This window comes from Ursus americanus, chromosome 5 (assembly GCF_024610735.1).
Source record: "Ursus americanus isolate L20-20 chromosome 5, mUrsAme1.1.p, whole genome shotgun sequence".
Classification (NCBI taxonomy): Eukaryota; Metazoa; Chordata; class Mammalia; order Carnivora; family Ursidae; genus Ursus; species Ursus americanus.
This window is the reverse complement of record NC_142131.1, coordinates 54,504,145-54,516,610: the sequence shown is the minus strand read 5'-3', so window position 1 is coordinate 54,516,610 and position 12,466 is coordinate 54,504,145. Positions and strand designations below refer to the sequence as shown.

At 43.6% G+C, this 12,466-nt stretch overlaps 1 protein-coding gene across 3 annotated transcripts in view; it reads left to right on the top strand.

Annotated features, from left to right (window-relative positions):
- Positions 1-12,466, top strand: part of CTNNA1 (catenin alpha 1) — a 300,756-nt gene that overhangs the window by 124,044 nt on the left and 164,246 nt on the right. Inside the window, exon 1 of one of the 3 annotated variants that reach the window (XM_045794577.2) lies at positions 4,153-4,273. The exons of 1 other annotated variant lie outside the window; for it this stretch is intronic. The gene's annotated coding sequence lies outside the window, so the exon portion shown is untranslated. Of the gene's footprint in view, positions 1-4,152; positions 4,274-4,535; positions 4,658-12,466 lie in introns of those variants that run through there. One more of the 3 variants, XM_045794578.2, reaches the window with a different exon arrangement.

The following is a 12,466-nucleotide window of genomic DNA, read 5'->3' as shown; positions in this document are numbered from 1 at the left end:
ATATATATATATACACACACACACACACACACACACACACACACACACACTGAATATGTTTTAAAGGTAGAGGCACAGACTTGTTGAGGAAACAGATATAAAATGTGTGAGGTAAAGAACATAGTCAAGGATGACTCCACAGTTTTTGGCCTAAACAACTAGAAGAATGGAGTTGCCATTTTTTAAAAAAGATTTTATTTATTCATTTGAGAGAGAGAGAGCATGCGCATGAGTCAGGGGGAGGGGCAGAGGGAGAGAGAGATGCAGACTACTGCTGAGCAGGGAGCCCGATGCGATGCGGGCTCAATCCCAGGACCCTGGGATCATGACCTGAGCATAAGGCAGACACTTAACTGACTGAGCCACCCAGGTGCCCCTGGAGTTGCCATTTAATGAAATGAAGAAAACCGTGGGATCAGCAGGTTTAGACAGAGTTATCAGGAAATCAGTTTTAGACATACAGACATATGAAGTGTGAGATGCCTAGATGCCTACTAGGTGTCCAAATGGGGGTATCAAGTAGGGAAATGGATATGGGAGTTCAGAATTCAGGAGAAAGATTCAGGCTGTGATATAAACCTGTAATTGTCACCATACTTAATGCCAAAAGACTGGATGAGATCACCAATGGGATTATGGCAAACAGAAAAAGAGGTGTAAGGATGGAGTCCTGGGACACTCTAACGGCAGTTCTTAAACTTTTTTTTTTTTAAGATTTTTTTTTTTATTTGTCAGAGAGAGCGAGAGAGTGCACAAATGGGGGGAATGGCAGGCAGAGGGAGAAGCAGGCTCCCTGCCAAGCAGGGAGCCCCACATGGGGCTCGATCCCAGGACCCTGGGATCATGACCTGAGCCAAAGGCAGCCGCTTAACTGAATGAGCCACCCAGGAGTCCCAGTTCTTAAACTTTTTGATCTCAAGAACCTTGTATACTCTTAAAACTTTTTGAGGATCTCAAAGGGCTTTTGTTTATGTGAATTTTATCTATCAATGTTTACTGTATTATTAAATTATCATAAATATCATCTTTTAAAGAAAAATGACAATGTTTTTTAAAACAAAAAGAAATTCAGGGAGGCGTGTCATTATTTTGCATTTTTTGCAAATCTCTTTACTGTCTGGCTTAATACAAGGTGACTGGATTCTCTCTCTGCTTCTGCATTCTGTGTGATGCCCTATTACACGTCATGTAGCCTGGAATACTGTGCAGTACACCATGAGAGACTGGGAGTGAAAAAGGCAAATGATATTCTAATATAATTATGAAAATAGTTTCCACCTTACTACCCCCTGCTAAGGGACTTAGGAGTCCTTAGGACTACACCTTGAGAACTGCTGCTCTAATATGTAGAGGTTGGGAGGATTTAGAAGGAATCTCCAAAGGAGAATAAGTTGCAGCCAGGGAGGCTGGAAGAAACTTAGAAGAGCCTAGGAGTGATCAAACACTGAAAAGGGTACAAGTCAACTGTGGACAGAGACAGACCACACTGGATGTAGCATCATGAATGTCATCAGGGACCTTGATAAAAGCAGTTTTGGTGGAGAGGTGAGTGCTGAAGTGTTACTGGACTGGGTCATAGCATAAAGGTCCCTTCCTCAGATCACTGAACCCAGATTAGGTTAATTGCCCCCCAAAACCGACTTGTCTCTGTCTTCTATCTTCACACTTGACTTTCTTTTTAGAGTTTACCTGTTTTAATAGCTGTCTCTTCCATTACATTTTAGGTTGTGGGAGAACAGGATCAGGTTAGTTTTATTCCCTGTCATGCTCCCCCCTTCCCCTGGCACGAAGCAAGCGCCTGGGACACAATAAATGCTCAAGTCTTCCCTGGTAAGCTTTTCATGGTTTCTCAGAGGTAAAAGCTGACTCCCCTTTGCTTATAGGACACACTGCAAGTCTATCTTCATATCTTTTTTGTCACCTGAACCTCCTCTTCCCAAAACAACCCCTGCACTTTCATCTTTAGGGCCTTTGCACTGTTCTAACAAAATATCACAGACTGGGTAGTACAAACAACAGAAATTTATTTCTCACAGTTCTGGAGGCTGGAAAGTCCAAGATCAAGGCATCAGCATGGTCAGGTTCTGGTAAAAACTCTCTTCCTGGTTCATAGTCTGATCCTTCTTGCTGCGTCCTCACATGGAGGAGGGGCAAGGGTTATCTCTGGGTCCTCTCTTGTAAGGGCACTAATCCCGTTCCCAAGGGTTCCACCCTCATGACCTAATCACCTTGAAAAGGCCCCATATCTTTACCATCACTTTTGGTATTAGGTTTTCAACATATGAATTTAGATGGATGCAAATATTAAACCTATAGTAGAGCCTTGTGCTTAGAAAGGCTTCATTAATGCTCCACTGTTGCTCTCTTAAAATTGTTAATAATTTTTGAACAAGGGGCCTCACAAATTAAGTACTTGCTCCTGAGTGAAGTGATAGATACACAAAGCTCTGGAGCATAATCCTTTAACTGTCTCTGGCTGGTTCACACAGATATTTATTGACTGATTACTATGTTCTGAGGTAGCCAAGTGTAGTGGGGCGAAGCCATGGCCACTCCAGGCAGGGGAGACCACAGAAGCAAAGACTCTGCAGACAGAAACAGAATGGGGTGTAGATGGACCAGAATGGCTTTAGTATGGTATGTCTTTAAGTTTGTTCTCTTCCTTCATGGTCCTATTGCCTGTTGTCCACATCTCTTCTTTCTTTCTTTTGAAGTTTTTTTTTTTTTTAAAGATTTTAAAAATTTATTTGAGAAAGAGGGAGTGTGAGATAGCAGGGAGGGAGAGGAGGACCAGAGGGAGAGGGACAGGCTAACTCTGTGCTGAATGGGGAGGCCAAGGTGGGACTCCATCTCCCTACCTTGAGATCATGACCTGAGCCGGAAACCAAGAGTCACTGCTTAACCACTGAGCCACCTAGGTGCCCCGGTCCACATCTCTCAACTAGCACAAACCCATAGTGCTTTGAATTACGGTAGGCACATTCACCTGTGGATGTTAACTTGGCATTGTCTAGGGGATGAGCACTAAGCTGGGTGCTGTGGGGAATACCCGTTTGTCTTCCTGGAGTTTGCATTTCCTGGGGGAGAGGGAGATGTGAGTAGAAAAGGGTAAATATGTTCAGGGCAGTCTCCTTAGCGCCCTGCTCAATACTGGCTCAGCACCAAGGTGGCACTGGGTATTGGTCTTGCTTTATTTTGGATTTCTAGGCCAATACCGAAATCAACCTTGTTCCTCATCCCAGGATGAGGGAGTTGAAGCCTCATTAGCGTTTTCTATACCAGGCTGATAATTAGTATGTAATTGTTTTGTTTGTTTTGAAGTTTTTTTAGAGCATTCGCCAGGAAGATAAGGAAGGGTGGGAATAACATTCCCTAAGTGGCTGGAGGGATAGAGATAGCAGCGAGGACCATCGAGAGAGAGAGAAAGACAGAGAGAGAGAGAGAGTGTGTGTATGTGTGTGTGTGTAGGGGGCCAATCTCAGGAGGGGACGCTGCTGTGACGTGCTTCTTATCTATCAACAGGAGGGCTCTTGGCTTCCGGATCTGTCAAGTGAGGGGATGGGTTAGATGACTTCAAGGAAGCCTTCCACATCACGCTGTAAAGTCCTTAGAGTCGGATTCTAGTACCACTCCGCTTCAAGCTGTGAAGCCACTTTCCGTAAAACCAATGGGTGGGCCTAGAGTACTTTTCTGGAAGCCTGTTACTCGGGATCACCTGTGGCACTCCTCAGAGGAGCGTCCTCAGGACTGCGTAGCCGCGCCAGGTCGTGGAGGCACCGGAGGGGGGGGGGAGGTGGAGCCAGCGCGGGCAGCACCCTGAGACTCACCTGTGCGAGGAGCGGTGACTCACCTGCCCTCCCCCGCTCCCGGGCTGTTCCAGGAGTCACCGCTCCTCCTTCCTCTCGGGGGTGGGGGTCACTCCCGGCCTGAACGCCCATTAGGGGCCTGGGATGAAGTAACTCGGGGGGACAAGGCGGGGAGCAAGAGGTCCTTTGGGGAGTTCCGGCTCGGCGTCGCCAGGGTCTCGGTCGAGGCCTCACCCCCAAAGCGAGGGCCGGGAAAGCGGGGCGGCGGCGGGAGGCGCACGGAAGAGCACGCCGGAGGGAGGTGCTGGGAAGGGCGGGCGGGGCCGGGGCCGCGGGCGGGGGGCGGGCCAGGGGCGGGGGCGCCTGGCGGCCCATTTCCTCCTCGGAGTTCGACTGGAGGGAGACAAAGCGGTGGCCGTCGGCTTCGGGCCTCGGGAATCTTCCTGTGCTCGCCCCTCTCGCCGCAGGTAACTCTCTTCAGGCGACCGCGGGCTCGGGGCTGAGGGGCTCCTCCTGCGTGCGGGCGGGCCGCGGGCTTCTCCGCGACACTGCCCTGAATTGGGCTCCTGGCGGGCTGCGGTGCGGCGTCCGGCCCGCTTCCCGTGCGGGGCCCCTGGCCTGCGCTCTGGCCCGGCGGGCGGGGCCGGCGCTTCCTGGCTCTCGGGAAGTTGAGGGGCCGTGGAGGCTGGAGCGGAGCGAGCGGCAGGCCCCGCGCCGACGCGGCGCTTCCTCTCGGGAAAGTTTCTCCCGGTTTCTAAACTTTGTCCCAGCCGACTCGGTGCGCGCGCCAGGCCCGCGCCGAGCCCCCTCGGCCGCCTACCCTGTGGAGAGGAGCCTGCGCGCTGTTTCCGGTGCGGGAGTGGCGGGGAGTTGAGCTTTCCTGTGAAGTGATTGTGGTTTGTGGTTTCCGTGGTCTCACCCTCCTCCTCCTTCCCCGCCATCGAAACTTGGCGGTCTGGTGGACTTGAGGTTGGCTGAGCCCGCGCTCCCGCACGCCCGGGTCCCGGCGAAGGTGCGAGTGGGGTGCCGCCTTTCTCTGACCGGGTCTGGCTGGGAAGGTGCGCCACACCCGAGTGGACTTTTGGCGTGTACCGAGTTAACCTTTGCTGTGAAATTACTCAGACTTCTTGTGCTGGTTGATAGGACGCGCTTCACTATGGTTAGTCCTCGTTTTCCCGGGGGGCGTTGGACTCTTTCTTGTTGACTTTTAAAGGACTGTGCGTGTGTGAAGCACTTGTTGGAAAAAATGTGGACTGAATGCCTGACCCTGGCTTGGCAGGAATGGCTTCCCAACAATGCAGGCGGCAGTTGGCTCAAACCAGGATTGGCAGACACTCTCTTATGTCCTCCTGCGTCTTTGGAACATTTTTTTGGTGTTTGTTTTGAACAGAATTTACAATTTAGAAGAGTAGATACTTGAAATCTCCCAACTAAATTAAGGGCATTTCGTATTTATGTTGAAGGAAACGGTTACATCATTGTATTGTTGCAACAGGGTAAACATTTCCAGGAGAGGATATTTTGTTTAGCAGTGACTTTTGAAATGACTGTACAGGTTTATGTTACTTTAGGAAAGTGTAAGTTAAATTAATGAGGATATGTTATTTTGTTTTACAAGACGAAATAAATTATCCATAGCCTCTGCTTATTTACCTTTCTTGACTTGTATTAAGTTAAATAATTTTTATCCACTATTTTTTAAGGGCCCATGGATGATTTAAGATACGGGCTGTGCTCCCAAGAGCTCAGTGCAATGTAGGGCAGGCTTATACCCCAGGTGTAGTGCAAGGCAGACTGTTATAAGTGCCATGATAGTACTGGGTGTACATGGGTCATATCTTGTATACTACCAATGATAGGGAAAAACTTGTGGAAGCATGGAGAGGGGCCTAATACATTTTGTTTGGACAAGTCCAGAAAGGCTCTGGGAGGGGGTGGCGTTTGAACTGGATGAAAGGTGATAGGGTTTTGTCAGTGAGGAGGTATAAAAGGGAATAGGAATTGGTGGGATTATGACATGAGTCTTCTGATTTTCCTTATATTTTTGGCTGTTGCTTCTCGGTTTTGTTTTGTTTTTTTTTCTTTCCATCTACTCATACCCAAGATTTTTTCTAACATATCTGTCTCACCTGTGCACCAGAGAGCTCTGTGTCCTAGGGGCTTCTCAAACTCACCACGCCCAAAATGAGATACCTTTCTTTTCTGGAAACCTAAACCATATGTGGAGATCAGCAATAACTGGTAGGATCCTGGAATTTTTTGAGAAAGTAATAGCCTGAGACATGACAGACCTCATTGTTGCGGGTGGGTAGTGTGTAGTGGTGGTGAAGATCTAGACCAAAGAAACGGGGTCCTCTGCTTGTGTAAAGGTCTTGAGACAGGAATGAACTTCATGTGTTTTGAGACCTAAGACCTGTATAGCTTGAACAGTTTTGGGGTGGGGAGAAGGCCTCACATGAGATTACCAGGGAATACCAGGTCATATATTTGGATCTTATTCTAAGATCTGTATGAAGCCATCGTGGGGAGTTTTGTGATCTGATATTTTAAAGGAAAATGGTGGGAGTGAGGTGGTGCGGATGAAGGGAACTGTATTTTGGGGAAATGAGACAGGACTTAAATATGAATTGGATGTAAGGGGCCTAGGCTTATCTATAACGGTTGTTAACTCAGTTATCCCCCCCCCCCCCCCCCCCGCCACTGGTCAGTTGTATTCTGTCCCTTTTGTGATGAGCTCTTAGTCATATCTCATGACTCGAGATAGGGCTTTCCTTTCTGATAGCAAACCTCTTCTCACCAGGAGGTGTACCCCATTATACTGTACCTTAAATTATTGATGTCCCTGTTTGCCTTTTCTGCTACGAAGTGGGCCTGTAAGCCCTTTGATAGCCTTAGTCTTTGACCTGGTCCTTGACCTGGAGGGCAAATTAGATACTGTTGAATGAAGGACGAAGAGAGTCTTTCCCGTCTGGAGTCTAGCTTGTGTGTGGAACTGTGACGGATGAGGCATTAGTCGGATTATGGAGAGCCTCAACTTGAAAACCATCTTCGTTCTATTCTTCTTCCTTTTCTACCCATATCTAATCAGAGATGAAATCCTCTCCATCCGGTGTTCATGTTACATTAATTCCTTTTTTCTGTTTTCTCTACTTCCACTACAGTTTAGATTATCTTCCTATCTTTAATTGAAACTACTTGTAGTTCTCTGGATAAATTGTTCTATTTTTGTTTTCTTTGGTGCCTTTTTCATACTTTTTCCTTTGCCTGGAGCTGCTCTCTTTTTTCATCTTTCTGACAAACTCATTTACTCTTTAAAACCTACCTTAGATGTCACTGCCTCTGGGTTTTCTCTTAGAACTCAGTGCTTCTTGGGTAGCTTGTACATATTCTGTGGTTGCATCTTTTATACTGTTTGGTAAATATTTTTATGTATGTCTTCCTCCCAGCTGGGGGTTTCTTGGAAATGGGGCCTGGGCTTTTATTTTTGACAAAACTTTTTAAAATTTAAGTATGATACACCTGTAGAAGAGTGCTCAGATCCTAAGAGTACCTGCCTAATGCTGTGTTTGAGTGAAGACCATGCACATCCACTGTCTAAGCCAAGAAACAGTAAATTATCAACCAGTTCTCCAGGAATCCCAGGTCACCACCTGTCCCTCTGCTCCCTTCAGTTTTTAATCTGAGATTTGGAAACACTATGGTTGATCAGTTAGTGTTTGCCACAGTTAGTTTAATGTTTTCCTATCTTCCCCTCCACCTTTCAGTCTTTTACACTAAGCGGTGCTCATGTTCATTGGAGACACTTACTGCTATCTCCTTGCTGAACTGATCAGACTCTTAGGTTGATGTTCAAGACCTTCAAAATTCTGGCTCTAAGTTAATTTGTTCGACTTCATTTTCTTTCTTTCATTCAGTTTTGTTTGTTTGTTTGTTTTAAGATTTATTTATTTGAGAGAGAGAAAATGTGCCGGGGCGGGGTGGGGGCGAGAGCAGAGGGAGAGGGAGAGAATCCTCAAGCAGTCTCCCCACTTAGCGTAGAGCCTGATGCTAGGCATATCTCAAAACCCTGAGATCATGACCTGAGCCGAAACCAAGAGTCGCTCACAGGCGCCTCTCAACTTCATTTCCTACTGTAAATTGTTGCTACATGTCCTCTGTACCTGCCAGGCATTCGTACTGGGGTGCCTCATCCTTCTCTACACAAATGCCATCTATTTATGAAGGCTGCTTAATGTGATTTTTCCATTGAGACATTTATCGTCATTGCTGAAAGTGATCTTTAATTTACCAGAAATTCTAAAATTTGCCTCTGACTGTGACATTCTCACTCCCTATCCTGTTTTTGTGTGTGTGTGTGTGTGTGTGTGTGTGTGTGTGTGTGTGTGTTGTGGTGGTGGTAAAATACACGTAACAGAATTTACCATTTAAACCATTTTTATGTATACACTTCAGTGGCATTGAGTACATTCATATTTTTGTTCTCTCATCACCGCCACCCATATCCAGAACTTTTTTTCATTTTCCAAAACCGAAACTCCATATACATTAAACATTAACTCCCCATGTTGTCTCCCTTCAGCCCCTGGCAGCCACCATTGTACTTTCTCTTTGAATTTGGCTACTGTAGGCACCTCATGTAGGTGGAATAATACAGTGTTTGTTCTTTTGTGACTGGTTTATTTTACTTAGCGTATTACCATCCAGGTTCACCCGTGTTGTAGCATGTGTCAGAATTTCCTTCCTTTCTTAGGCAGAATGATACTCTAGGATCTGTTCATCTGTTGGTGGGCACTGTGGTTGCTTCCACTTTCTGGTTGTTAATAATGCTGATATGAACATGGGTGTACAAGTACATGTGTATGCCCCTGCTTTCAATTCCTTTGGGTATGTACCCAGAAGTGGAATTTGTGGGTCATAAGGTAATCTATGCTTATAGTTTTTAGGAACTGCTATACTATTTTCTGTAGTAGCTGTGCCATTTTATATACTTACTAGCAGTGTATGAAGGTTCCAGTTTCTCCACATCCTCACCGACACTTGTTATTTTCTTTCTTTTTTCTTTTGAATTTTTTTATTACTTATTTCTGGATTTAAAAAAATTTTTTTAAAATTTTCTTTCTTTTTTTAAAAAACAGCCATCCTAATGGAAGTGAAGTGATATTTCTTTGTGGTTTTGATTTGCATTTCTCTAATTAGTGATGTTGAGCATCTTTTCTTGTGATTATTGGCCATGTGTATATTTTCTTTGAGGAAATCTCTGTTCAAGTCCTCTGGCAGTTTTAATTGGGTTGTTTGCTTTTTTGTTGTTGTTCAGTTGTAGGTGTTCTTTATATGTTCTGGATTTTTACTTATTTTTATTTTTTCCCCTTTTTTAAAAAAAAGATTTTATTTATTCATTTGTGACAGAGAGATAGAGAAAGGAAAGAGAGCAGGCATGAGCAAAGGGAGAGGCAGAGTGGGAGGGAGAAGCAGACTCTGCTGAGCTGGGAGCCCGATTCCAGATCCCAGGACCCGGGAGATCATGCCCCGAGCCCAGGGCAGTTGCTTAACCATCTGAACCACCCAGGTGCCTCTGTTCTGGATTTTTTAAAAATTCCAGTATAGTTAACATAAAGTGTTATAGTTTCAGCTATACAGTGTAGTGATCAACAATTCTATACATTGCTCATCGTAATAAGTGTACCCATTTGCTGATTTCACTCATCCCCCCCACCTACCTCTCCTCTGAGGGTAACCATCAGTTTGTTTTCTATAGTTAAGAGTCTGTATTTTGGTTGTCTCTTTTTTTCTTTGTTTCTTAAATTGCACGTATGAGTGAAATCATTGTATTACCTGTCTTTCTCTGACTTATTTCATTTAGCATTATGCTTTCTAGATCCATCCATGTTGCAAATGGCAAGATTTCATTCTTCATGACTGAGTAATATTCCATTTTAGAAAAAGATTTTATTTATTCATTTGACAGAGCACAAGCAGGGGGAGCAGCAGGCAAAGGGAGAGGGAGAAGCAGGCTCCCTACGTGGGGCTGGATCCCAGGACCCTGGGACTGTGACCCAGGCCGAAGGCAGATGCCTAACCGGCTGAACCACACAGGCGCCCCTGAGTAATATTGTGTGTGTGTGTGTGTGTGTATGTATATATATACATACACATATATATACATACACACACACACCCCTACCCACCCACCACATCTTCTTTATCCATTCATCAGTCGATCAACACTTGGGCTGCTTCCATAACTTGGCTGTTGTAAATAATACTGCAGTGAACATAATGCTGCATGTATCTTTTTGAGTTAGTGTTTTCGTATTCTTTGGGTAAGTATCCAGTAGTGGATATACGTTTTGGGTATTAGTCCCTTTTCAGTATATGATTTGGAAATACTTTCTCGCAAGTTTTTGGGTTGCCTTTTCACCCTATTGATAATGTCCTTTGATGCACAAGTTTTAAATTTTGATTAAGGTCAGTTTATCTGTTTTTTTTCTTTTGCTGTTTGTGCTTTTGGTGTCATATATAAGAAGTCATTGCCAAATCCAGTGCCATGGAGCTTTTCTCCTTTTTTTTTTTTAAATCCCCTTGGCTAAACTGTGGATACCTTGAGGGCAGGAACTAAGTTACTATTCTAGGCACTTCACCCTCCAGCACAGTGAAGGCATGGTGAACAAGGAAAAAGTAGGGAAAATTTTTTTTAAATGTAATTTTTAAAAGTTGTTAATAAACAGTAAAGAGTTATGTTTAGAGTGGTTCCTGCTGTTGCTGATTTGTCATTGATTATGTCTGTCTCACGAATTACAATGATAATGCGTTTTAGAAGTTTTTAATCTTGAGTCCCAACTGGATAGTTTAGAGTTTGAACTTCATCATCTGTGTAATGGATAAGAGAATTTATAAAGGATATTTATTTTAACTTCTAATGTGATAAAATGCTAATTTATTCTTTCAGTTACAGAATCCTGAACAGGAAATGTTTTTATCCATATTAAGTCGGTTGTCTTACAAGTAAAACTAGCGAACTAGTTCATATTTAAATAGCATTAAATTGTTGGTTTACCTTCCTTTAGACTCTTCTAGACCATAAATTCTTTTGCTAGATGCTGAGCTTCTTCAGGGCAATTACTTTCTTCTGAATCTTTGACTCCTCTGATACCTGACTTATTTCTAAACCCATAGCAGATACTCTTTAATAAATAATGGATTATAGTAGTATACATATGGTATATATAGGACTGTGCCGGGGGTGGAGGCATGACTTTACATCCAGTTTATTGAAGCTTTTTTGTAATAAAGCTCATAGCACCTAGGGATAAATACTGCTAACATTTTGGTATACTTCTAATCTTTTTTTCTAAACATGTATTGTCTGTAACTTTTATAAAAATTAGTTTCTATTTTATGTGCTCTTTTGTAATCTGTCCATTTATCATAATATGAACATTTCCCCTATTAGTAGGCTAAGATTAACCTTTATTTTATGTATCACTTAGAAAAAAGAACTGCCAAATAAACTAGGCAATCACCTCAACTGTAAGACACATCCAGATTTTAGAGACTTTTAAAAATGTGAAAAAATAAAAATGTGAAATATGATGCTTTAGAACTGATGACATATGATTAATTGCACAATACTAATACAGCATATTAATGATCCCCTACTATTCCATTATGTAGCTCCTTTTTAATCAGCCTTCTGTTAGACATTTAGTTTGCTTCCAGAGTTGTTTTACTGTAGCTAAATCTTCTGCCCAACCTTTTTTTTTTTTTTTTTTTCAAGATTTAACTTATTTATTAGAGAGGGAGAGAGCGAGCACAAGCAGGGGTAGCTGCAGAGGGAGAGGGAGAGGCAGGCTCCCCAAGGGGCAGGGAGCCTGATGCGGGACTCCTCCATCCCAAGAACCGGGGATCACAACCTGAGCCACCCAGGTGCCCCATCTTTTGCCCATCCTTGATTATTTCTTGAGGGTAACTTCTTAGAAGTGGAATTTCTGGGGAAAAGGTTTGCTACTCTTTACAAAAAATTTGTAGGGGCCCCTGTGGGGTGAGTGTCTGTCTGCCTTCAGCTCAGGTCATGATCCTGGGATCAAGCCCCATGTCAGGCTCCCTAATCCGCAGGGAGTCTCCTTCTTCCTCTTCCTCTGCATCCCCCCCACCCCTGTGCACTCTCGCTCTCTCAAATAAATAAATAAAATGTTTAAAAAAATAAAAATGTCTAGTTATGCTTTATCAACGTGGCTTATATGGTATATTAATTTTTAATTTTTGAGGAACTGTCATACAGAAGGGCTCTAATTTCTCCACATCTTTGACAACACTTGTTATTTTCTTTTTTTTTTTTTTTGATGGTAGCCATTGTAATGAGTATGAAGTGGTATTTCATTGTAGTTTTGATTTGCATTTCCTTAATGATTGGTGATGTTGAATATCTTTTCATGTGTTTATTGGACATCCCTGTATTTCTACTCAAAATTCTTTGCACATCGTCGGGTTGTTTGTTTTCTTGTGGTTGAATTTTAGGAGTTCTCTAGATTTTCTGAGTATTAATCCCTTATCACATATATGACTTACAGATATTTTCTTCCATTCTCTGGGTTGCCTTTTCACCTTGTGGATGATGTCCTTTGATACACAAAAGTTTTTACTTTGATGAAGTCCAATTTACT